Source organism: Scomber japonicus, chromosome 21 (assembly GCF_027409825.1).
Source record: "Scomber japonicus isolate fScoJap1 chromosome 21, fScoJap1.pri, whole genome shotgun sequence".
NCBI classification, from domain to species: Eukaryota; Metazoa; Chordata; class Actinopteri; order Scombriformes; family Scombridae; genus Scomber; species Scomber japonicus.
The window spans coordinates 758,628-786,440 of record NC_070598.1 but is presented as its reverse complement, the minus strand read 5'-3'; the positions used below and the strand labels follow the sequence as shown (position 1 = coordinate 786,440).

Here is a 27,813-nt window from a genome sequence, read left to right as displayed (position 1 = left end):
CAGACAACTTGCTGTTTTATTCAATATGACTGTTTATGAAATAAATGTGCAGTAGTTGTGATGTTTCTCCCTGATACTGCAGCTTCTTTGTTCATCAGTGATGTTCTGTCTCCATCTAGTGGCTGAAACAAAGAACAACACTCTGACCTGCTGACAGTCTGTCCTTTGTTTGTAATGCTGTTACACATTGTTTTATTTCAACCTCTTCTTCCTCTCCTCATTTAACATCAGGCCATCATCATCTTCTCTTTGTGTATGTTCAGAATAAATTGATGTAAATGTGTCAGATGTTCAGAGCAGCTCTGAACAACATCAGCAGTCTGTATGTTACTTTGTGATTTACTCTCATAAACTTCTCTGAGACGCCGGATGGTGGTCCAGAATCTCTTCGAAGCCGTCCGGAAGTCTTTTTCCATGGCCTCGCCAAACTCCTCCCATGTCTGGGTTTTTGCCTCAGCAACTGCCTTAGCTGCGCTCCGCTTGGTACCTGCCTGCTGCCTCCGGAGTCCCACAGACCAAAAAGACCCTATAGGACTCCTTCTTCAGCTTGACGGCATCCCTCACCGCCGGTGTCCACCAGCGGTCCCACCGTCCCACCAGCATGCCTTCCGGTAAGAAAGCAGGGCCGGGGGACTCGGGTGTGGGCTCTCCTATCTCTGGGGTGGAGGTCGCCGAGGTGATTAAAAAACTCCTCGGTGGCAGGGCCCCAGGGGTGGATGAGATCCGCCCCGAGTTTCTCAAGGCCCTGGATGTTGTGGGGCTGTCATGGTTGACACGACTCTGCAGCATCGCATGGACATCGGGGGCAGTGCCTCTGGATGGGCAGACTGGGGTGGTGATCCCTCTTTCTAAGAAGGGGGACCGGAGGGTGTGTTCCAACTATAGAGGGATCACACTCCTCAGCCTCCCTGGTAAGGTCTATTCGGGGGTGCTGGAGAGGAGGGTCCGTCGGATAGTCGAACCTCGGATTCAGGAAGAGCAGTGTGGTTTTCGTCCAGGCCGTGGAACTGTGGACCAGCTCTACACCCTCTGCAGGATCCTTAAGGGTGCATGGGAGTTTGCCCAACCAGTCCACATGTGTTTTGTGGACTTGGAGAAGGCATTCGACCGTGTCCCTCGAGGAGTCCTGTGATGGGTTCTCCGGGAATACGGGTTACCGCACCCCCTGATAAGGTCCGTCCGTTCCCTGTATGACCGGTGTCAGAGCTTGGCGATTTCTAGGTGCAGCCAGGGCCTTCAGGGGGGTCCGGTTTGGTGACCTCAGGATTGGGTCACTGCTTTTTGCGGATGATGTGGTCCTGTTGGCTTCATCACACCGTGACCTCCAACTCTCGCTGGATCAGTTCGCAGCCGAGTGTGAAGCGGCCGGGATGAGAATCAGCACCTCCAAATCCGAGTCCATGGTCCTCAACCAGAAAAGGGTGGAGTGCACTCTCCGGGTCAGGGATGAGATCCTGCCCCAAGTGGAGGAGTTCAAGTACCTCAGGGTCTTGTTCACGAGTGAGGGAAGGATGGAGTGTGAGACCGACAGGCGGATCAGTGCGGCGTCTGCAGTAATGCGTACTCTACACAGATCCATCATGGTGAAGAGAGAGCTGAGCCGAAAGGTGAAGCTCTGGATTTACCAGTCGATCTTGGTTCCTACCCTCACCTCTGGTCATGAGCTTTGGGTGTGACCGAAAGGATAAGATCCCAGGTACAAGCGGCCGAAATGAGCTTCCTCCGTAGGCTGGCTGGGCTCTCCCTTAGAGATAGGGTGAGAAGCTCAGTTATCCGGAGGGAGCTCGGAGTAGACCCGCTGCTCCTCCACGTCGAGAGGAGCCAGATGAAGAGGCTTGGGCATCTAGTCAGGATGCCTCCCGGACGCCTCCCTGGTGAGGTGTTCAGGGCACGTCCCACCAATAGGAGACCCTGGAGAAGACCCAGGACACGCTGGAGAGACTATGTCTCTCGGCTGGCCTGGGAACACCTCGGGATCCCCCGGGAAGAGCCTGGACGAAGTGGCTGGGGAGAGGGAAGTCTGGGCTTCCCTGCTTAGGCTGCTGCCCTCGCGACCCAACCCCGGTTGAGCGGAAGAGGACGGTACGGTATGGTAAGTTCTCTGACCTCATTGAGAATAGTCCATATGTTGTTTTTAATCATGTTAGCAGCTTAATGGGTGATAATGACAGTCTGTCTAAATAAACTACTAACTGTACTTCACATTGCTGCCACACCTTCACATCGTCTCTCTGAGTACAGTCTGACTTCACTCTCTATTTCAGTATATCAAACTTTAGGACTAATAAAAATATTCACATGTGGATTTTGACAAAGAGCTCCTCTACAAGACTATTAAAGATGCTGAACCTTCCTCCTGTATCCTAGTCAAACATGTAGTGGGGCTTTTGGGGGGGTGGTTGTTTTGTCCAGCTGCTGGATCCAGAGGAACTGAAGCACTAGTATGATCAAGAACAGTGAGCAGTGAGTTCCTTTCTGAAGACTGAAGTGTTACTTTCCAACACACCTGCATCTGAGATCATTCAATGTTCGAATGTATGACAGAAAATAAGAAAAAGCTTGATGTAAACTTACCTCTGCTGGGAGATTCCTCTCTTGATGTTTCCTTCTTGGAGCTGGAAGACAACCAGAGAACAGACTGAAGTTAAATAACCCAACAGTCACCATTAAACCTTTTAGAAATGAACATTTTAACAGAGTCTCCATGTGGCAGCAGACAGGGAGGAGCTATCCAGGTAGAAATGGACAAATTACTTCTTTACAAAATACATGTCAACTAAAAATCCTCATGTAAGTCATCAGGTGTAAGAGTTTGTAAAAGCTTCTGTCTGGAGTTACAGTCTGTATCTACTCCCTCCATGTTTGAGTTTATTAACCTTTAAATCTGAGATGTTAACATCATGATTACATTCATTAAAACACTGAGTGACAATAATCCTCAAACACTCTTCTAACCATCTGGATTAAAACACTGATTCATTCAATGTAATTAAACTAAAACACAGACTGTATTATAAAATGTTATCAGAATTATTTGACTCATAAGATTCCTGGTTAAATAGTGTACTGGTTAATGATCTGAGTCAGAATCAATGAATAACTGCTCTGTTCTACTATCAGGTGGAGAGTTACTGCAGGAGGATGAAGACTTTACCCTTCAGATCCATTTTATACTTCCAGACTTCTGGATTTGTTTGATCCTGGACCGTTAAAGTCACTTTGTGTGCATTGTCTTTGTCTGTTGGGAAGCAGATCTCAAACGTTTTGTGATAGTCTGGTCCAAACTCCAGGTCAAAATCTGCTTTCTGAAACCAGAAGTATCCAAAGTGAACTAAAGGTAACAAGCAGCAGTTTATGAATCATGTTACAAAGACTTTTATCAGATATTACAAATTGAAATACTCACATCAGGCTGTATTATAACGGCCTCAGGACAGAGAACACTGTAACTTTCATCTCTGATGAGTTTACAGTTGGAAGGAGCGTCGATGTAGTCAACATATGGATACTGTTTAGTCACCTGAAAAGACACCAGAACATTATTATTATTATTATTATCAGTAAAGCCTGACTTTATCTCAGCAGATATATCAGCATCAGGACATTAAAAGTCTGATAAGCAACAACTGGATCTTATGTTCACTCATCTGTAGTGTGTGACAGCTATATTCATCTGCTTACATACAGTAATGTACAGTCAAGAGAAGAAGAAGAAAAGAAGAACAGAAATGTTAAATGCCACATGTTTGGGATCATGGAAACATTTCCATCTCCAGGTAACTTTCTGGGAGAAATAACATCTGTTCAGGTGAGTATCACTGAAACACACCTGAGGCCTGTACTACGAAGCTGGATTAACATACCCAGGATATCTCTCCGTTACCTGGGTTGATTTACCCAGACATTCGCAGTCCAGGATAAACGGTACTACGAAGCTGGTTATCAACTCGGTAATTGAACCCAGAGTTTTCCAATCTGGATCTCTGTGCGCTCACATAAAGGGGAGGTGTTTGCAGCGTCTGACCAATCACAAACATGCAGAAACCCTGCAGAGCAGCCTACTTTACCATGGAGGAGCAGACAATTATTCTTCAACAATATGAAGAATTCAAACACATCATCCAGGCCAAAAGCAACACTGATGCAGCAAAAGCCAGGAAGAAATGCTGGCAGAAAATAGCTGACTCTGTTAATGCATAAATTCGTATTGTATAAATTGAGATTACATAATATTAATTTATCAGACAATATAAACGGACAGCACTCTGATCACACAATGCCACTTTATTATGGCACAGACGTTTCGGGCAGAGCGCTTCCTCAGTGCCCTTCCTCTCATAAGAGACATTAAGTTAGTTTAATATTCAACATTCAAAATACAAACCTATTATGTGCTTCAACCATTTGAGTGAATGATGTCAAACCAACTGTATAACATACAGACTAATATCCCTCATGTGCCACAAGGCTTATTTTACAAATATATCTTTTCGTCAATTTTTTACAATTACAATAAATAAATACAGTTATTATGCTCCCTGACCCTTTGATCTCAGGATGTCAAACCAACTGTATAATATACAGAATAATATCCTTCATGTGCCTCAATGATTATTTTTTAAATATATATTTTGGTCAATTAAAAGATTGCATCTATCACTAAAAACTCTTTCTCTCCTAAGCGCTCCTCTCGCGATCCGCACCAATGTTAACAGGATCTTTTAAGAATGGGCAGGTCATTTTCTAAGAGAACTGATTGGTCAGGAAGTGGTGCTTTTATACTCGTTGATCTCTTATCCAGAACATAACCTGCTCCGGAGCAGGTTAGCCGTTCAGCATTAATTACCATGGTGATTTACCCCGGTAAGAAGTGAACCAGCTTCGTAGTACGGAAAACCCAGGGTTAACCCTGAAGTTACCTCGATAAGAGAAAATCCAGCTTCATAGTACAGACCTCTGGTCTGTTTGTATCATCACAATATAAACAATCTGTTATTGTCATCAGTTATGTTGCATTAATCAACTTTCTACGAAAAGCTTAAAAGAAAGTGAAGCAGTAACATAAAAACAAAGTTTTACCTCTGACAGAGGGACGTTCCTCGGCAGGAGAAACACGTCAAGATACTGCTCCTGTGTTTCTGGTTGTGGTTGTTGGAGGAACAGCAGAATGTGTCCATTAATTGGCCTTCTGGTGTTAAAAACGCTGTTAATAAAATCCCAGACCAGGCCGAAGGCAGAGAGGTGAAGGACGTTCACAACCACATGAGTGTCTGTAATGTGCAGCGGCTTCAGGAAGCTCATTCCATCATCAGTGATGTGGACGACAGACAGCAGACCTTCAGGGAGCGGAGCTGTGAAAACACACTTTTATTTTACTTCCTTCTGTTGGCCTCATATTCAAGTTAGAGTATTAAAGACCACATCTATTTAACATTGTTGGGAATCATTAGTTTACATTTATAGCAGACCAGATTATTATGGGATGGACTGACATGTTTCAGATGGCAGGAATGAAAATGAGTCCTCCTCAGTATTTGTTGTGTAATAGTTTCAGAAAGATGAAGATTGATGGAGAACAAAACAGGATGATTTTTGTATCATCATTTTCCAAATGAACAGATTTTTAGGTATCCTATTACGTCAAACGGCTTAAACAATTCTGCTGTAAATGGGGAGAAAATCTGTCCCAGTGTATGGTTTGAGCTAAGCCCTGCATGTTTACAACGTGTGGCCACTCACAAACTAGCTAGCTAGCTAACAGCTAACAGCTAACGTTAGATCATCTAGCTTCCTTGTAAATGTTCTAATTTCAGATTTTAAACATGGCAGCATGTGATGTCATTTGTGTGGTACTGTTAAAGTTAGTTGACATTGCTTATGTGGTTTATAGAAAGTTTAGAGTTTTAGCTTGATACCATTTATGACACAGATTTGGTGCCAATTTTAAACTTTTTTTTTTTTTAAACCCCAAAAATACCAAAAGACCTTGAGGTACAGCATTGAAAAATGTGTGCTTAGATTTGATATCAAAACCGTTGGAGATTTTATACAAGAATTGCATTTTAGCAGAGATTGGATGGTCTTACAAGACAAATACTGTGGAAAAGGACTGATTGCTTTAAAATGTAATTTATTTCTGAAATCAAATAAAACTACAGTCTTAAACTGAGTTACACTACAAACATACACAGCGCTGTACACAGTGAAATGTGCTGTGGTTATTCACATGAATGAAGTACATATATGTTGGGTCTCTTTAAAATTAGATCTGCTCTATGTGTAAAGAGCCTTGAGATGACTTTGTTGTGATTTGGAGCTTTATAAATAAAGATTGATTGATATAAAACCTGTAGTGAACAACAGTCTGTAATCATACAACAGAATTAGAAGAAACACTCAAGTACAGAGTGAGGATTATTTTGCTGAATACACATAAAAAGATAATTGAGTACGGTCAGACCGTCTCTGCTACTGAAACAAGGTCAGCTGTTCAGCATCAGTTACAATGGTGATGTACCCGGTAAGAAGTGAGGACTAACTGTCTCTTGATGGATGATGCTCCAAAACCAGGTTTACATTAATCAAGGGAGGAATGGGAGTCCGACTTGGGTGTAACAATAGGTACAGAGCTCTGGTCTGAACTGCGTTGAAAAAGTCTAACTGCCACTATTAACTCCAGATACAGGCTGACATATTATAACTTACGCCACTGAAATTGCATAAATATAAACCTGAGATATCCAGCTTGTGTTTTAGATGTAGTATAGAGGAGGGCTCATTCCTACACTGCACAAAACTTAACACATTCTGGCATGATTTTTCTGACATCATGACAAAACTTCTAGGAGTGCATCTTCCACTAGATCCTCAAACCTGTCTATTAGGAGATTCTACAAATATTGATGCACAATTAAGAAAAGCTCAAAAGAAGTTTCTCTCATTGGCCTTGTGTGTTGCCAGGAAGTGCATCGCCATCACATGGAAGTCTGACTCCCAACTTTCTATAGGAAGATGGGTTTCAGAAATGAATAGCTGTGTTCCACTTTAAAAAATTACATATAGACTCAGGAAAGACTACAATACTTTAACAGAGATGTGGCATCCCCCTATTTGGTATATATTGACACATTGTCAGCCTCTATGATGGACGAGTTGTAGATTTACAAGCTTCTGTCTACCTTGCCTCTCAACCTTTTTTTTTTTGTTATTATTCCTCTTTTTAGTAAAACTCACAGAGCTCAATAATCATCTTACCATCCATGGTTTCACAGTGTGGCAGGTGGAGCTGACTGACAGCACCTTCAGGACTGGACTGGATGTTGAACAGTGGCCCTGCAGCTGTTTTACCAGCTGGTTGTAGAAGGCTCTCATCCCATTGGACAGTCCAGTACTGTAGCTCCGCCTTCTTACTCATAGCAAACATGAGTCCAGTCAAAGTACACCTGAACACACCTGAACCAGGACAGCTGAACCTGGAGGACACAGAGGAGCTGATCACACAACACAGACTCATGCAGCTTTTTAAAGAATGAATTTGCTGCAGATTATTGGCTGCAGGGCGCTCTGCTGTCCTCATGGTTAAGGCTCATACTATATAAACACAATGTCCATGATTTGATTCCCAGCCAGAGGACCTTTGTTGCATGTTATATCTTCTCTCTTCCCTTGTTTCCTGTCTCTCTACACTGACTCAAATAAAGGCAATAGAAGCTAAGAAAATATAATTTGCTGTGACTGCTGCAGTGCTTCAACAGCTGGAGAACAAACTGAACCGCTGGACAAGATGTGAGTGAAGCAGCAGCTGCAGGACTATGAAGAGTATGAAAAGTGTTAAAAGTAAATGTAAAAGTGAAGAGTAATCAGTGAAAGGAGATGACAGGACCGTTGAATCTGAACTAAAATGAGTTAAATGACTGTGGAGCTATCTGAAAGCAGGTGAAGTGTCATCACTGAAAGAAGTTGATGAGGTTGAAGGTTGAAATCTTGTTCATCTTATGATTTGGTTACCTGTATGAAATGTTTGCAGACTCAGTCAGCATGTTGGGTGTGAAGTCCTAAAATGTAGAAAGTGAAAACATTAGTTAGAGAAACTGAACAGCTGACTCTCAGTCATACAGCTGACAGGATCCTCACTGCTTCAGGTTCTACTCTGCACTCTGTACTGTTTAATTATCACTGATTATCACTAGTCCACATCACTAAATGATCAGCTGCTCTTTAACTTTACATTGAAATGATCCTGCAGGACTATGTTGGACAGCAGCTGATGGTTTCACAGATGAGGAGGTGAAAGTGAATTAGGAGTTTCTGATGGAGGAGGAAGGAGCAGAGAGTGAGAGGAAACGAGGGATGAAGATAATAGATGATAGTAAATCATGTTTGGAGCTTAGACATAATGAGTATTAACCTCTGGAGGAAGCTGAGTGTCATTGTGTCATCAATAACAAATTAATAAACATGTAAAGGTAAAAACATTTGTATTGACTCTACCTCCTCTTCATTCTCTCTGCACACAACCTGCAGTTTCATCCTCTCTGGATCATCTCTGCTGTCCTCAGACACATTGAGGGTTGTGTTGGATGTGGACGGATGTGATGAGAGATTAGAGCCATCTGATGTGGAGAAAAAGACGAACAGCACATGTTAAACTCTTCTGGACGTCCTTATGGTTATGATCTAAGACACACTGAAATCTGAAACACAAAGCTCCAGTTTAAGGTTGGACAGAGAGTTAATCAGAGGCATAAAATGTATACACATTTTATTTCATGTGTTTAATTTGTAGAGAAACTGAAGCATAAAAACAATCTCTCACTTTATGGAGAGATTTCAGATTTTATGTTAAAATAATCTAACTGGCTGCTAGCTGTAGCTTCATATACTAAATATCTGAACATGCTGCCAACTGCCAGACACCAAGTAGGCTAATTCATAAAAGGTCAAACCTTGCTTTAAAGATTGATTGGACTTCCTGGATGGTGTTTCCTGTCTGATCTGTACCTTAACAACAGCACCAACACAGCCTCCTGTGTTGTTTAATTCTGAATCTCTGATAAGTGAACGAACGCACCATGATGCATTAAGAGTGGGACAGAGCTTCACCAGAAACTTCAGAGACTTCACAGAGACACAGACTCAATCTACACTAGTTGTGTTTAGATGTGTATTTTGTCACATTGACACTTTGAACTGGTCTCAGTCTCAACACTCACCTCCTTCATGTCTATCAGGTGAAGCTCTGTTTGGTGTGTTCTCCTCCCTGTAGGAATAAATACAAACACAGCAGTTATCTGGACTGTCTTATGAAGAGGGTTCAAATAATCACACTTTATCTCTTCACTAAAGATAACTCTATGATTCAGAAATGCAAATGTTTTGCTCACGTTAAAGTAAATTACTGAGCTGCATTTCTGACTTCAGTAGAAACAGTCTCTTACTTTATGTGTGAGGGTCCAGCTTCATCACTGATGTCTGGAGGAGGATGTTTGGACTCACAGGTGGATGCTGGAGACTCTGATTTGTTCTTTTCCTCCACACAACCAACCATCTTCTGGTTTCCAATCCATGTGACAGGTAAACCTTTAGAATCAGTGAACCTAGACACATATATACACTAATGTATTTCAGTCAGAGACATGTCAGTAATGTCAGTGAAATGAACATTTACATTAAATGATTATTCAGTTAAGAGTTGGAGGAAAAGTCTCTGCTGTTTGAGGGAGACTCAGCAGGAGAACTAATCTATATTTAATAAACGTACATGAACATTAAACACTTCATACATAAGCAGGAGGTATGATGACATCACTGTACACCTGTGTGAATATGAAAAGGTGTGAGTGGTTAACTGGTGGACAAGAAACTGATGAATGAACCAATGATGATGAAGCATGAATAAAGCAGGTGATGCTGATCAGTTAATGGAAATGTGACTTCAGTGCTCTGCTCCTCTCACACCTTTAACACTAACATAAGAAATGATTCAAATATCTCTGAGACAAACTAATGAGCTCATTAACATGAACTGACTTCAACTCATCACTGACCTCACAGTCTCCAGTTTACAGTCTGGACTCTCCTGAAAACTTTGCAGCAGCTTCACTCCTGAATCCTTCAGCTTGTTGTAACTCAAATTCAGCTCTCTCAGATGGGAGGAGTTGTACTTCAGAGCTGAGACCAGATAACTACAGCTGATATCTGACAACCTGCACCTCCTCAATCTGAATAAAGAACAAATGATGTAGATTAAAATCCATTTATAATCCAATCAGATGTTCAGGTTTGAAGTGTGTAGTTGAACGATGTCCTCATCAATCAGTGTGTTTACATTCACTGCAGTAACCTGGTTACTATAAATCACATTTCTCCACTAAACTCCACCTTATTCTGGAAGTGTCCCAGAGGAAAAGAGCAGAGATCTCAACAGTGTCTTATTTATTTCTACTAGACATCATCCCGGTTCAATTAATCAGATTTAAAATTAATTTCATTCAAAAACATTTTCATTATTTTAAACTGACGATGTAAAAAATGAACAAACATGTTGCAGCTTGAACGTCCCTGAGCTGTTTAAGTTATATTAAATTATATATTTTAATTAAAAACAACTAAATATTGATGAAAAAAACACACAAATGTTTGTTGTATAAAAATATATTTTCAGTAGTTTAAAGGAGCTGAGCTGTCAGAACTATAATTAAAAATAAATAATAAAGAAAAATGTAAATCATTAAACAGTTAACAGGATTAGATTCAACATTCAGTGGAGGTTCTTTATATAAATATAAATAGTGATTTTATTGATCACAAATGATGACATATTAGTAATAAACCTGTATCACATAAATAAAACACACTTATAAATCAATATTAGTGTTAAAGCTGAACCAGTCTAAACCAGTTCAGACTGGTTTGATTTTATTTTTAATGAAACAGAGAAAATACAACAATGTGTCTGAAACTACAGATTCACTGTATGAACTGGAGTAGACAGCTGTGATCAGCTGATCAGAAACAGACGAAGCTTCTGAGTAAAGGACGTCTCATCCTCTAAAGTCGTATCTGGTGTCTCCTCCAGTGGATACCGTGGTTACAGTTTGAGAGGATTGAGAAGCTCTACTGTTGCTGTGATCAGAGAGAAGGCTGTGATGCTTTCTGTAACGTTGTTCCTCACAGAGTCACACCAGCACAGGAAGCTAAACTAACACACATCCAATGAAGGCTCTGTTTATGGAGAAACTAGCTCATATTCTGTCTCCTCATTTTTGGATGAAAAAGAAAGAGATTTTATTGAAGTTGTGATTTAATGAAGTAGATTTATTCTTTTAGTTCATTTAGTCACAGTGTTTAAAGACGTTGGTGACGTCTCGTCATCGTCTCGTTTTAGTGGCTTAATGATTTATATGTAATCTGTTGTGTGAGATTATTTATTAATGTCATATTAGTTTATGTGTGGAAGGTTGCTTTAAAAACATTGTGTCATTTTAAAGCTACATCATTTAAAGGGTTTCATTAATGTTAAAATTCAGTTCATATTAAAATGCAGTAACCATTAAAAAGTATTAAAATTCATTCATTAGCTGATATGAAGCTTCAAATGATGACAGTGAGTTACTTTATTTACTTCATGTTTCATTTAAGGGAAATAAAACACTTTGGAGGTTTTCAATATTTGCAAATATGTATATTTTCCTGTTTATATTAATTTCCTGTTTATTTATTTTCAATAGAATAAACAGTATTTATAATATTTTAAAGGTTTTTCACCTAATGAAACGACTAATGAAGCTAATGAGACTAATGAAATATAAGTAATGCCATTCATCTGTCAACTAAACTGCACCTGCAAATAAAAGAAGGGAAAGGGAAAAGCAGTTTGTTTCATTGAGTGAATCAGTTAAACTCTGAGTAGATGGGTCTGTCTCTTTCAAGTGGAGAAGCTGCACACAATCTAAAGGACAAAACCTGACACATATTCATGTTAACACTGAGTCATAAACATACTTTACACACCTGCATTCATCTGTGTGAGTGTGTGTATTTGAGTGTGTGTGTGTGTGTGTGTGTGTGTGTGTGTGTGTGTGTGTGTGTGTGTGTGTGTGTGTGTGTGTCAGTGTGTGTGTGTGTTCTGAACTAAACACATTCATTCATTAAAACACATTAAAGAATATAATAAAGAAATATTTCTCCTTCATCAAGTAAACTGGATCAGTTTCAAACAGATATTAGTTGAGAGGATCTTCTGTATACAGATGTGACTCTTTACCAACAATTAGAAACATTCATTGACTTTAACAACTAACAGTGAACATTTTCTACACTTTCTTTAACAATCAGTCATCTTTTATAACTACACACTAAACTTTGTACAGTAAAACATTAATATGGAAACAAAAGATGTTCATGATGTAAGTTATGTATGAACATAAATTATGTTCAGTTGTTAAACATTAAGATCAACAATAGTAACAGACAGTTAGTGAACTGACCTCAGAGTCTCCAGTTTACAGTTTGGACTCTCCAGCCCAGCAGACAGCAGCTTCAGTCCTGAATCATTCAGGTCGTTCCAGCTCAGATCCAGCTCTCTCAGATGGGAGGGGTTGTCCTTCAGAGCTGAGACCAGATAACCCCAGCTGATCTCTGACAAACTGCAGTTCATCAATCTGAATAAAGAATAAAGGATGTAGATTAAAATCCATTCATAATCCAATCAGATGTTCAGGTTTGAAGTGTGTAGTTGAACGATGTCCTCATCAATCAGTGTGTTTACATTTACTGCAAATCACTGCAAATATACTCATAAATCACATTTATCCACTAAACTCCACCTTATTCTGGAAGTGTCCCAGAGGAAAAGAAAGTAGAGCAGATATCTCAACAGTGTCTAATTTCTGTCTACTAGACAACATCCCTGTTCAATGAATCAGATTTAAAACTAATTTAATTAAAAAACATTTTCATTATTTTAAACTGACAATGTAAAAAGTGAACAAACATGTTGCAGCTTGAACGTCCCTGAGCTGTTTAAGTTATATTAAATTATATATTTTAATTAAAAACAACTAAATATTGATGAAAAAAAACATACAAATGTTTGTGAATTGTGGACCAGCTCTACACCCTCTGCAGGATCCTTGAGGGTGTATGGGAGTTTGCCCAACCAGTCCACATGTGTTTTGTGGACTTGGAGAAGGCATTCGACCGTGTCCTTCGGGGAGTCCTGTGGGGGGTTCTCCGGGGGTACGGGGTATCGGACCCCCTGATATGGGCCGTCCATTCCCTGTATGACTGGTGTCAGAGTTTGGTCCACATTGCCGGTAATAAGTCGGACTTGTTTCCGGTGAGTGTTGGACTCCGCCAGGGCTGCCCTTTGTCACCAATCCTGTTCATAATTTTTATGGATAGGATTTCTAGGCGCAGTCAGGGCATTGAGGGGGTCCGGTTTGGTGACCTCAGGATTGGGTCACTGCTTTTTTGCGGATGATGTGGTCCTGCTGGCCTCATCAGACCGTGACCTCCAACTCTCATTGGATCGGTTTGCAGCTGAGTGTGAAACGGCCGGGATGAGAATCAGCACCTCCAAATCCGAGGCCATGGTCCTCAACCTGAAAAGGGTGGAGTGCACTCTCCGGGTCGGGGATGAGATCCTGCCCCAAGTGGAAGAGTTCAAATACCTCGGGGTCTTGTTCACGAGTGAGGGAAGAATGGAGCCGGAGATCGACAGGTGGATCAGTGGGGCGTCTGCAGTAATGCGGACTCTGCACAGATCCGTCGTGGTGAAGAGAGAGCTGAGCCGAAAGGCGAAGCTCTTGATTTACCAGTCGATCTTGGTTCCTACCCTCACCTATGGTCATGAGCTTTGGGTAGTGACCGAAAGAACAAGATCGTAGGTACAAGCGGCCGAAATGAGCTTCCTCCGTAGGGTGGCTGGGCTCTCCCTTAGAGATAGGGTGAGACAAGCCCGATGAGGTGGCTCGGGCATCTAATTAGGATGCCTACCGGATGTCTACCTGGTGAGGTGTTCAGGGCACATCCCACCGGTAGGAGACCCCGGGAAGATCCAGGACACACTGGAGAGACTATGTCTCTCGGCTGGCCTGGGAACACCTCGGGATCCCCCGGGAAGAACTGGACGAGGTGACTGGGGAGAGGGAAGTCTGGGCTTCTCTGCTTAGGCTACTGCCCCCGCGACCCAACCCCAGATAAGCGGAAGAGGACCACATCAGTGGTGTTTAATAATTCAACAACAAAAACAAAAGAAAACAATAAAAATGATTATTTTTACAATCAGTCATATTTTATAACTACACACTAAACTTTGTACAGTAAAACATAAATATGAAAACAAATGAAGTTCATGATGTAAGTTATGTATGAACATAAATTAGGTTCAGTTGTTAAACATTAAGTAACAATAGTAACAGACAGTCAGTGAACTTACTTCAGAGTCTTCAGTTTACAGTTTGGACTCTCCATAAAATCACACAGTAGCTCCAGTCCTGAATCCTTCAGGTCGTTCCAGCTCAGATCCAGCTCTCTCAGATGGGAGGGGTTGCACTTCACAGCTGAGACCAGAGAAGCACAGCTGATCTCTGACAACCTGCAGTCCCACAATCTGAATAAAGAATAAATGATGTAGATTAAAATCCATTTATAATTTAATCAGAGGTGTTCAGGTTTGAAGTGTGTAGTTGAACGATGTCCTCATCAATCAGTGTGTTTACATTTACTGCAGTAACCTGGTTACTATAAATCACATTTCTCCACTAAACTCCACCTTATTCTGGAAGTGTGGCTCACTGATTTGAACTGTATTAGTGAGAGAAGATGCTGCTATATGACTTTTAGTGTTTTTGGTGTGAGTTTTTCCTCACAATGCTGAACTTGTTTATATTTCTACAGGCTGCTTTGTGTTAGTTTAGTGTTAGCTGGACTTCAGATGGATTATTTTAAATATGAGTAATGATCTCTGCTTTCATCCAGCTGCTCTGCTGTTACTGTTCAGGTTTTAAATGTCCTCATCAATGAGGTTTTCTCTGAAGTGAAAGCGAGTCATAAAAATATTTGAAACACCAGAGGCCTGTACTACGAAGCTGGATTTTCTCTTATCGAGGTAACTTCAGGGTTAACCCTGGGTTTTCCTTACTACGAAGCTGGTTCACTTCTTACCGGGGTAAATCACCATGGTAACTTATGCTGAACGGCTAACCTGCTCCGGAGCAGGTTATGTTCTGGATAAGAGATCAATGAGTATAAAAGCACCACCTCCTGACCAATCAGTTCTCTTAGAAAATGACCTGCCCATTCTTAGAAGATCCTGTTAACATTGATGCGGATCGTGAGAGGAGCGCTTAGGAGAGAAAGAGTTTTTAGTGATAGATGCAATTTTTTAATTGACCAAAATACATGTATATATTTAAAAAATAATCCTTGAGGCACATGAAGGATATTATTCTGTATATTATCAGAGGCGGACAGAGTACACAGCTTCCTTACTTGAGTAAAAGTACAGATACCCCTTGCTAAATTTTACTCAAGTACAAGTAAAAGTACTACGGTCAGATGTCTACTTAAGTAAAAGTACTGAAGTACTTGTTTTTAAAAGTACTTGAGTATCAAGAGTACAAGAGTACATTTTCTAAATACTGCATTACTACTGCCACAGTGCTTACATTTATGTATAGAAATGTCCTAGATGGAGTTATGACAAATGTTAATGTTAATACCTTGGAGAATGTAAAAGGAATTGAAAGTAAAATCAAGTCATTTTCATCCCGGGCTGAGATGGACCTGCTGCGTCTTCTTCCATTGTTTCCTCCATGGTTTCCTTCCTTCCTTCCACCCTTCCTTCTCTCCTTTCCTTCCTCCATGGTTTCGTCTCTCATCTAACTTGACCATGGAGTTGACTTTGGCTGAAGGTGATTGCTGATAGGCTGTCCCAATCAGTGGTGCCTGCACAATCCAATCACGTTTGAGAGGGAAACGACAAATTGAGTTTTTTTAGTTTTTTTTAGTAGAAGTAACGGGTACTCACGGTTATGGATAGAAATGTAGTGGAGTAAAGAGTACAATATTTGCCTCTCAAATGTACTTCAGTAAAGTCATGAGTACTCCCCAAAAATGATACTCGAGTAAAGTACAGATCCCTCAAAATTGTACTTAAGTACTGTACTCAAGTAAATGTACTCCGTTACTGTCCGGCTCTGTATATTATACAGTTGGTTTGACATCCTGAGATCAAAGGGTCAGGGAGCATAATAACTGTATTTATTTATTGTAATTGTAAAAAATTGACAAAAAGATATATTTGTAAAATAAGCCTTGAGGCACATCATTCACTCAAATGGTTGAAGCACATAATAGGTTTGTATTTTGAATGTTGAATATTAAACTAACTTAATGTGTCTATGAAAGGAAGGGCACTGAGGAAGCGCTCTGCCCAAAACGTCTGTGCCATAATAAAGTGACATTGTGTGATCAGAGTGCTGTCTGTTTATATTGTCTGATAAATTAATATTATATGATCTCATGAATTTAGACATTAACAGAGTCTGCAGTTTTCTGCCAGCATTCCTTTTTTTGCCAGCTTTTGCTGCAGCATCAGTGTTGCTTTTGGCCTGGATGATGTTTGAATTCTTCATATTGTTGAAGAATAATTGTCTGCTCCTCCATGGTAAAGGGTAAAGTAGCTCTGCAGGGTTTCTCCATGTTTGTGATTGGTCAGATGCTGCAGACTCCTCCCCTTTGTGTGAGCGCACAGAGATCCAGATTGGAAAACCCTGGGTTCAATTACCGAGTTGATAACCAGCTTCGTAGTACCGTTTATCCAGATTGCGAATGTCTGGGTAAATCAACCCAGGTAACAGAGAGATATCCTGGGTGTGTTAATCCAGCTTCGTAGTACAGGCCTCAGCATTGATACGTGTGTGTGTGTGTGTGTGTGTGTGTGTGTGTGTGTTTGTGTGTGTGTGTGTGTGTGAGTGTGTGTGTGTGTGTGTGTGTGTGTGTGAGTGTGAGTGTGAGTGTGAGTGTGTGAGATCTGAACTAAACACAATCAGCTAACTACACACTAAACTTTGTACAGTAAAACATAAATATAGAAACAAATGAAGTTCATGATGTAAGTTATGTATGAACATAAATTAGGTTCAGTTGTTAAACATTAAGATCAACAATAGTAACAGACAGTCAGTGAACTTACAGCAGAGTCTCCAGTTTACAGTCTGGACTCTCCAGGAAACAACACAGCTGCTTCACTGATGAATCAGACAGTTTGTTGTGACTCAGGTCCAGATGTGTCTGATGGGGGTTGGACATCAGAGCTGAGCGTCTACAGTCAGAAAGTCTGAAATATATTACAACATTGTCATCATGAAAAAGGACAAAATGATGAATGATGATGATGAATTGTGATATGGAATGCATTTTATCTCTATGATTTTGTTTCTGTGATCACTGGAAGCTAAAATCATTAGTAAAAATAAGATTTGATTCATTTCCAGCTCTATGTTAGATTCACATCCGTAAGCAGGAAGATTTAGTGACTTTTGACGAAAATGAAACTAATAGCCTAAAAATATGAAATGATACATGATTAAATATTAATGTAATTAAATATTAAGATCTGCATGACAGACGACTGAATGAACTGCAGTTATCAACTTTCTTTTCTGAGAATCTGTAAAACTGATTCAGTACAAACGCAGTTAGATATTATTGTATAACTGATATTACTGAATCTGTTTCCTGATTGGCTGATCCTCTGTGCTCACTATGAAGTGTCTCAGAAACTTTAAGAAAAAAAAGATCCATCTATCCATCCTCTGTCTTATCTGGATCGGGTCACTGTGGCATCAGGCTGAGCAGTAGAGCTGGGCAATACGGACAAAATCAAGTATCACAATATATGTACCTCAATATCCATATCACAACGATAGTGTAGAGATGACTGTTGATGCTTTCACGATGAAATGTTTGATAATCATCAGTAATGTGGATATAATGACAAAGCAGGTAAAAGGTAAATAACAGAACAGTCTGGTAAGTTACACATTTTTACAGTAACGCAACATTTAAAACCAGGAAAAGAAACTCTGATGACATCATGATATTACGTCATCCTAAATCTAAGCCCTACGGAGCCCCCCTGTTCTCAGACCAGCAGAGAGATGTAATCCCTCCAGTGTGTTCTGGGTCTGTTGTAGATTACAGCTGAATGGAAACTACTTCATTATTTCCTTCCTTCATATCTGCACAACAATCTTCATGAAAGCATCTCACTGATCATCTTCAGCTCAGTTTACAGTAGATACAGTCTCTTACTCTGAGTCTGAGGGTCCAGGTTCATCACTGAAGTCTGGAGGATCATCTTTAGACCGGTTACTCTTCATTAGCAGATTTCTTCTCTTCATAGACAGATACCTGGATATTACAGTGTCTGTGCTGCGTCTGTGGAAACAACAAATGTTTGACACATATTATTTTAGGTAAAGAGCAGATGTAACATGATTTAATAATGACAACAGTTATGTTCATATATCCTGCATGTTTTAAACATCTGTAATCTGGATATATTTATATAAAGAGTTTTTTAACATCTAAATGTTTGACATATGTTAAAATGACAACAGTGTATTTAGTGACAGTTAAACTAAAGGCAATGCTGGACTGTCACATTAACTTCCTGTCTAGAAAACAAACAACATAATCTGTCCTCTGCTACTTTACCTGTATTCAATATTACTTCAAGCAACTGATAAACATTTCAGAATCAAGCATCAAGCTCTCTTTCCACTAAATTAAAATAATAATGCAGTCAATGTTCAAGCAACAAACAAAACAACAAAAACAGAAACAGTCTCTTACTTTGAGTCTGAGGGTCCAGGTTCAGTAGTGAAGTGTAGCGGATGATAACCTTTAGCCTGATCACTCTTCATAGACAGATACCTGAACATTACAGAGTCTGCTCCGTCCTCCTCTTTCTTCATCTTCTGGAGTCTGAGAGGTAAACCAGTAACACTGGAGACACATACACACATACACAGTATAATAAACCCAGTCCTGCCTCTCAACTTAGTAGCTTCTTATTAGTTTACATGACTTTGACTTCAACCATGTATGTTTTCTAGTCATCACAAAGAGAAACTTTGTTTTAAGGTGAAGGTTAGAATTGGGTTTAGACATTTAGTTTGTGAATGCATTATGTCAGTGAAGGTCCCCATAAGGACATAAAGACAAACATATCTGTGTGTCTCCATTAAAAGTCAGTTTTCTAGATTCATTTCCAGCTTAAAGTGTGAGCTGTGAATTTAATTTAAGAGCTTTCTGTAACTTTTCTGACTGTTTGTTTGCTGTTACAAACACCAACATGAAGACTTCCTCATTGTACTAGAAATCATTATTTTCCAGAAGCAGCTTTAACAGACTCAGAGTCTAACGCTGAACAGTGAGTCCATGAATCCTGAGACTGAAACTCAGAGTTTGGGTCAAAACAGCTGATCAGAGTTTGTCCAATCAGCTCTGAGTGTTTCAGTGAACTTGGCTTGTAGTTGTCTGTGGAGACTGTGGCAGATAATTAAAGGGTGCTTCCCAATACTCTTAGATTGCATCCACGCTCCCCTCACTCGTGTCATAGTCCCGCCCAATCAATAAAGGGTGTGTTGGCAGGTAAAGACTTTTGTGGAGGCTGCTCTCATGTTTCATCGCTCCTCCAGCTGAAATAAGTGAGACGACCATCAAAATTACGTTTCGGACCAACTTCCAGTTCAGGCGAGGAGAGAGGAGACTCTATGAGCTGATGCCTGTCTAGCCCAGTTTCACCATCAGAGTGTGAACTGTGTCTATCGAGGGTGATATCCTCTTTCTTTGAATAACCTTCCATCATATATTTCTAAATGATCTGTATTTTTACAGCTGCCCAACATATGATAATGAACTCATAACTAAAACAGCACTCCACTGATTCAGCTTTCCTATAACATTCACAAAGAATAGTTTAAAAAACAGGAATAAAATCAGTGCAGCAGAACCAGAGATATCATATCTTTTATTCCACATGTTCTTTCCTGTCAATGCCTAGTGCCTACATTACCCACAATGCAATGCAACTCTATCCACTTACTGCACAGATTGAGGTGTGTTATGCTAGTAAAAGCTAACACCCCCACATTCTCAACTGCAATGTTACATTATATATTATTTTAAGGCTGATACATAAATATATAGATGGTTATATGGACATAATGTCCTACAGTATACTCTGTACAGTTTCCATCTATATAAATAATTTAAATTAGCATATAATCAAATTTGTAGGTAGATCATAATCTATAAAGTCAGCTGTCAGATACATTTATTTAGAGAGTTTAATATTCATGAAAAAGAATAAAATGGTGACTAAAAGTTGTTCTCAAGTTAAGGAACCCCAACTAAAGAGTTAATCACTTGCACTTTAACTTGTACACACGCAAAGAAAGAGAAAGAGATCAATATAATCAGCTTCAGGTTTCAGTTCTCAATAACACAGTTTATGTGTTCATAATTATTCAACTTTTTGAGTTTAAATAAACTGAATTAATACATTTTCATTGGGAAATAAATTTAAATGTCACAAACTTCAGCAGAGAAGTGAAGAGGTTTAAGGTGTTTCAGTGTAATCCAGCAGGGGGCAGCATAGATCCATAAATACTAAATACAGCAGCAGCATTAGTCTTCATGAGGAGGAACAGGAAATGGTGATTTAAATTAAAATTAATGAAAAGAAAAGGCTAGATAATAAATCTACATTACTATATTAGTGCTTTTACTGAAGTAAAGGATCTGAATTGTTCTTCACTACTTTATAGAAAAGAGCAAAGTGTGTATGTGAGCCTGGCTCAACACCAACACAACAGGAAAGTAACAGAATAATGAACACATAGTTTTTCTTTACAGGAAAATCAGAACAATGTTAAATCAACACTCACCCTGTTTTCCTCCTTCTGCTCTGTCAACTCCAACCTCTAATAACTGACTGCTGATCAGTTTATTAAGAGAAACTTTGACTCTGGTTTAAATCCAACAGACTTCAGATAAACATGTAAAATGTCTGACTGAATACTTTCAACTTTAACTTCCTGTTTGCTCCTCCCTCCCACCTTCTTTACATGAAACTTCCTCTTTACTAAAGGTCACATATCTGTGTTAAGCAGCACTTGTGACCACAGTCATTTAACCTCATATAGTCTGTTTCCTTTGTTTCTCACAGTGTAGCATGTAGTCTGGTCTTCTAAACCTCATCTCTGCACATCGTTGGTCAAGTAGCTCAAACGCTGAAACTTTCAGTTCCTTGTTCTCTCTAACTTTGTCCTGTATGTGTTCTCCACCCAAAAACAACAACATGGTCACATTGATAACCAGATGTAACCTTTTATGGGCTGTTTGTGCTGTAACATCATTAACACAATATCTTTTATGACTCGGATTCTGTGATGATAGTTACAAGTAATGTTTCTGTCAGCAGCTATAACAAGCTTTTAATTGTTAGAGGTACTAGTACTTTACTGTAGTACAGTTAGAGGTACTAGTACTTTACTGCAGTACAGTCTGAGGTACTAGTATTTTAATATAACAAGCTTTTAAAATACAACACATTGTTAAAGATGAAACCAGTCAGCAGTGTGTAGTCGGCTCACATCTCAGATGTCTATGAGTTGTTAACAGCTCCACCAAATACTGATTCTTCCCTCTAAACTTCTCACATGCTTTCATTTCAATAAATGTTCAAATGATCCAATATTTCAGCAACAATCAAAGATTAGAGATAAAGTCCAAAAACTGAGAGCTCAGCAGTGAGTCACGTTACATTAGAACTGTTGGGGTGAAAATGTTATTTATTGTTTATTATTCATTTTCCAGCTCAGTGAGGAGACATCTTCTGAAGTTGAATGTTTTTCTGACACTTTCAAAAACCTGTAAAGAGCTTTGAGATGACTTTGTTGTGATTTGGTGCTATACAAATAAAGATTGATTGATAAACAATTAAACTGAAATAGAATCATCAGATTGATCAATAATGACAGTAATCATTATTTACAGTCCTGATATTAACACTCACCTGGTTCAGACTCGCTGTTTCCTCTTTCTGCTCCGATGAATTAAAATGAAGTCAGTCTGAATACTTTCAACTTTAACTTCTTGCCTTGAGCTTTGTCTTTACTTTTTAATGGTTCCTTAAACATTCATTTAAACATTTCAGCTCTGAATTTAATCTGATTTCTGCAGCTCAACCAGAAGGTGGCGCTGTTGGAAGCTGTTGGAACAGAACTGAGGTCAAAGGTCACAGGTCCTTCACTTACCTTCAGCCAGAGGTCTGTACTACGAAGCTGGATTAACAAACCCAGTATATCTCTCCGTTACCTGGGTTGACTTATCCAGACATTCACAGTCCTGATAAACGGTACTATGAAGCTGGTTATCAGCTCGGTAATTGAACCCAGGGTTTTCCAATCTGGATCACTGCACTCAAATAAACGGGAGGAGTTTGCAGCGTCTGACCAATCACAGCACGCTCACATAAAGGGGAGGAGTCTGCAGCATCTGACCAATCACAAACATGGAGAAACCCTGCAGAGCTACTTTACCATGGAGGAGCAGACAATTATTCTTCAACAATATGAAGAATTCAAACATCATCAGGCCAAAAGCAACACTGATGCAGCAAAAACCAGGAAGGAGTGCTGGCAGGAAGTTAGTTTAATATTCAACATTCAAAATACAAACCTATTATGTTTCAACTATTTGAGTGAATGATGTCAAACCATCCCTCATGTGCCTCAAGGATTATTTTACAAATATATCTTTTGGTCAATTAAAAATATGAATAAAATTCTGCTTTTCTGCACTTTTGCAGTGATTACTCTCAAGATGTTCTTATTGAGACTTTTTGTTTCCTGAGGTTATTTCTTTATTGTATATGTAAAAAATTGACGAAAAGATATATTTGAAAAATAATCCTTGAGGCACATGAGGGATATTCAATATGACTGTTTATGAAATAAATGTGCAGTTGTGATGTTTCTCCCTGATGCTGCAGCTTCTTTGTTCATCAGTGATGTTCTGTCTCCATCTAGTGGCTGAAACAAAGAACAACACTCTGACCTGCTGACAGTCTGGCCTTTGTTTTTAATGCTGTTACACATTGTTTTATTTGAACCTCTTCTTCCTCTCCTCATTTAACATCAGACCATCATCATCTTCTCTTTGTGTATGTTCAGAATAAATTGATGTAAATGTGTCAGATGTTCAGAGCAGCTCTGAACAACATCAGCAGTCTGTATGTTACTTTGTGATTTACTCTCATAAACTTCTCTGAGCTCAGGGAGAAAAGTCCAGATGTTGTTTTTAGTCATGTTAGCAGCTTTATGGGTGATAATGTCAGTCTGTCTGTTGATTGGTCCAGACTGAAATGTATGTACAAGTGGTCCTCAAATCTTTCCTCTAGAGTCTAGACCAATGTTCCTCAAATACAAATCTTAAAGGTCCACAAAAATTTTTTTCAATGAGTCAAATGTCTGTTTATTAGTCGGTCAAGCCACAACAAATCACTATATCCACCATCAACCAACTTAACAATACAGTGGTATCTAGTAGAAAAATAGAATATATGACTCAACTATAAAATATATTTTTAAATAAAACAAAACAAACAAAATGTCCTTTTCATAAAAACAACTAAATTAAATAAATACTCAAAAACAAAACTTATTTTTCGTTTTTAACATGAATTCAAATACATACTTATATAGAACAAAACAAAATTCATAACCCCTGCAAATAATACAAAACAAATCTCACTTTTCTTTTAAAATACAGGCACAAAGGACACAAGAAAGGCGGAAAGAACTGTTGTGCTGTTCTTAGTGCTGCAACTGAGCACGCCCAACAAGTCACAGCCTATCAGCGCATTGTTGCCATGAAGACCATAAAAGGACTGGAGCAGGCAGGGAGCTCCAGTCCTCTGAAATGAGTCCAACCAGGAAGTAACTTAGAGCTGCATTATATCAAAAGGCCACCAGGGGGCGACCGTCTCTATACAAGTCAATGGAGAATTCACCAACTTCTCACTTGATTTCTAACCTCAGTAAACGTTTTCAAAATGTGTTTATGGTCTCAATCGCTAGTTTAAAGCCTTCTTCAATGCAGTATGATGTTCATTTGGGACATTTTGGCCTCCCTGATTTTATATGTGACGATAAAGTAGGGTATGCATTAGGGCGTGGCTACGTCCTGATTGACAGGTTGATTGACCAATGTCCTCCAGATCCAGCCCTCGTAACCATAGCAACCTCCCCGCTCCGCCCATGGCCACGCCTCATGCCCATATAAGTAGAATCTGTGTTTTTATTTTTCCCAGCATGCACCTGAAATTTTCAAGATGGCGCTGCCTAGATTAGAAACTATTGGCTTCCGAGCAGTAGTCCACAAACCAATGGGTGACGTCACGGATGTTACGTCTGTTTCTTTTATACAGTCTATGGATTGGAGTCACACATCCATACCAGCGATTAAACGGATCATTACAACTCACGCAAACACTCGCATTTATATGCAAGATTTTTCTTTTTTTAAGATTAGATCAGGGTCCGCAGATAGTTGTCCCACGGTCTGAATGCGGACCGCAGACAATGGTCTATCTTTCACACAACCACCTTTCTTTCCTGACTTTACTCAAAATGATGCAAGACTGGAACAAGATGGAAACAACATATTTAGGATTTTATCTGAAGGACAGTTGATCAAGAAGAAGAAGAATCCTCACTTCCTGTTTCACTGAGTCCTACCTCTGCTCCAAAAGCTGCAGCATGAAAACACAGTGGGACTCATGAATGACCCTTTATGATTACAGGCCTCAGAGCCGGAGTGCATTGACTAATCAACCTCTCCTTTGTCTCTGAGATGAACTGTGCTACAATGATATAAAAACATTGTGATGTCATGTTTGTCTCTTCCTGTAACTGACCTGCTGCTCCTTAGCTGATGTTTGACAACTTCTTCACCAGATCATTCCTGTTGATCGTCTGTAAAACGCTTTTCATCACCTCCACAGCTCCAGCAAGTTCATATTTCTGCACCATCAGATCCACAACGTCCCACCTCTCTGCCTTCTCCAGCTGGGCCCATGAAATGGGCTTGATGTCTCCCAACATTTCTTTCTTCAGGAACCATTTGAAGCTCTTGAATTTATCATCACTTAAATCCTCCAGAAGCTTGATGAGGTCCACCTCTGTCATCTTGGCTCTCTGGTGAAATCAGAGAACATTGAAGGACAGTTATACAACCGTTATGTTTCTGTCTGTTGGTGTTTCTACTGGATCTGACTGATTGAATAAAAGGAAATGTAGATGTTCAACTATATTACAGGCTTATAAACTAATAATACAATGGATCATCTCCATGACAGGTCCAGTTAGTCTTCTGTTCAGTTCTGCAGTAAAGCATGAGTGAAACATGGTGACTCTCCTCCTGTAATGTTCTTCATCCTGTTTCATCCTGTTTGTCTCTAGTTAGGATAAATCACATTCTAGTTCTGATCATAATGCTGATTTGTGAAACCAGAGAAGATCAATAAACTCAGCAGGTTCAGTCTGTGAGTTTAATGATTTTTCATTTTCTGTTCTGCAGGAAGAAACAGTTCATGTGTTTGTAACAGAAATGGACGTTTAGTTTCTAACAATGCATCAAAAGCACAAAGGAAACTTTAAGTAGCATAAAACAGAAAGAGATGAGTATAGAACATTTATGTACAACCAACTCAACTACTAAATGTTTTCCACTGCTGTCACACCTTCACATCATCTCTCTGATACAGTCTGACTGGTCTGATGGTTCATGTTATTCTTCACTCTCTGTTTCACTATATCAAATTATCCCTTCTTTCCCCTCACCTGTGTCTTCCTGTCCTCTTCCTCAGCTGGCCCTTATCATCGTTAGTTCTTCTACTCACCCTCCTCTTTATATACTGATCTTCTTTTATTGTCCTGTCAGATTTTCTTTTGTCATACTCTGCTCGTGTCCTGTCTGTTCAGCTCAACCTGATGCTCCCCTGAGGTTTTTTTGGACCTTCCTCTTTCTGTTTGACCAATCTTTCCTTTGTGTTGTTTTTTTGGGCAACCTTCCTCATTTTCTTTACCTCTAACAACAAACAAATAAAGAAGAAATACACTTTTCCATGTTCTCTGCACATTTATCATGCACATTGAAAGCAGTGGATGGGATACTGTTTAGTCCATGATGAAAGCATCTGAATCTGAGATAGTTGGATGTGTGAATATCTACTTTGAAAATAATAAAAAGCTTGATGTAAACTTACCTCTGCTGGGAGATTCCTCTCTAGATGTTTCCTTCTTGGAGCTGGAAGACAACCAGAGAACAGACTGGAGTTAAATAACCCAACAGTCTATTAAACAGAGACCTTTTAGAAATGAACATTTTAACAGAGTCTCCATGTGGCAGCAGACAGGGAGGAGCTATCCAGGTAGAAATGGACAAATTACTTCTTTACAAAATACATGTCAACTAAAAATACTCATGTAAGCCATCAGGTGTAAGAGTTTGTAAAAAGCTTCAGTTCTACTATCAGGTGGAGAGTTACTGCAGGAGGATGAAGACTTTACCCTTCAGATCCATTTTATACTTCCAGACTTCTGGATTTCTTTGATCCTGGACCGTTAAAGTCACTTCAACTGTGTTTGTAGGCAGACGGACCTCAAACATTGGGTAATAATTTGGTCCAAACTCCAGGCGAAAAACTGCTTTCTGAAACCAGAAGTATCCAAAGTGAACTAAAGGTAACAAGCAGCAGTTTATGAATCATGTTTTTATCAGATATTACAAACTGTTTGAAATACTCACATCAGGCTGTATTATAACGGCCTCAGGACAGAGAACACTGTAACTTTCATCTTTGATGAGCTGACAGCTGGGGGGGGCTTTGATGTAGTCGACATCGTCATGCTGTTCAATCACCTGAAGAGACATCAGAACATTGTTATTATTATTATTATTATCAGTAAAGCCTGACTCAGCAGATATATCAGCATCAGGACATTAAAAGTCTGATAAGCAACAACTGGATCTTATGTTCACTCATCTGTATTGTGTGACAGCTGTATTCATCTGCTCATGTTTTTCATATTTATTGTACAATATTTATGCTGCTCTCTTGGCCAGGCTGCTCTTAAAAAATAGATTTTAATATCAATATCTTGAAAACCAGATGATTCATCTCAAGAGGATACCCTTCAACAAACATTACATGTACTGGGCTTAATAAAAAGAAGAACAGCTGTCAGAAATCTGAAATGTTAAATGACACATGTTTGGGATCATTTGGGATCATAGAAACATTTCCATCTCCAGGTATTTTCTGGGAGAAATAACAACTGTTTAGGGGAGTAACACTAAAACACACCTGAGGTCTGTACTATGAAGCTGGATTAACAAACCCAGGATATCTCTCCGTTACCTGGGTTGATTTACCCAGACATTCACAGTCATGATAAGCGGTACTACGAAGCTGGTTATCAACTCGGTAATTGAATCCAGGGTTTTCCAATCTGGATCACTGCACTCACACAAAGGGGAGGAGTCTGCAGCGTCTGACCAATCACAAACATGGAGAAACCCTGCAGAGCTGCTTTACCATGGAGGAGCAGACAATTATTCTTCAACTATATGAAGAATTCAAACATCATCCAGGCCAAAAGCAAACAGGAAGGAATGCTGGCAGGAAGTTACCGACTCTGTTAATGTGTAAATTCATGAGATCATACAATA

General features: G+C 39.6%; 1 protein-coding gene and 2 long non-coding RNA genes across 3 annotated transcripts in view; 1 reads left to right on the top strand and 2 right to left on the bottom strand.

The window, feature by feature from the left end:
- LOC128382757 (uncharacterized) overlaps positions 1-27,813 on the top strand; it is a 371,423-nt gene that overhangs the window by 198,422 nt on the left and 145,188 nt on the right. The gene's annotated exons all lie outside the window — the stretch shown is intronic.
- Positions 2,396-26,961, bottom strand: LOC128382188 (uncharacterized). The gene is made up of 3 exons (XR_008323693.1): positions 26,890-26,961; positions 26,652-26,793; positions 2,396-2,615 (listed from the first exon to the last, which is right to left on the bottom strand). It is a non-coding gene; the product is annotated as an uncharacterized LOC128382188 (long non-coding RNA).
- Positions 5,281-8,520, bottom strand: LOC128382191 (uncharacterized). Its single transcript, XR_008323696.1, has 3 exons — positions 8,491-8,520; positions 8,008-8,054; positions 5,281-5,351 (listed from the first exon to the last, which is right to left on the bottom strand). It is a non-coding gene; the product is annotated as an uncharacterized LOC128382191 (long non-coding RNA).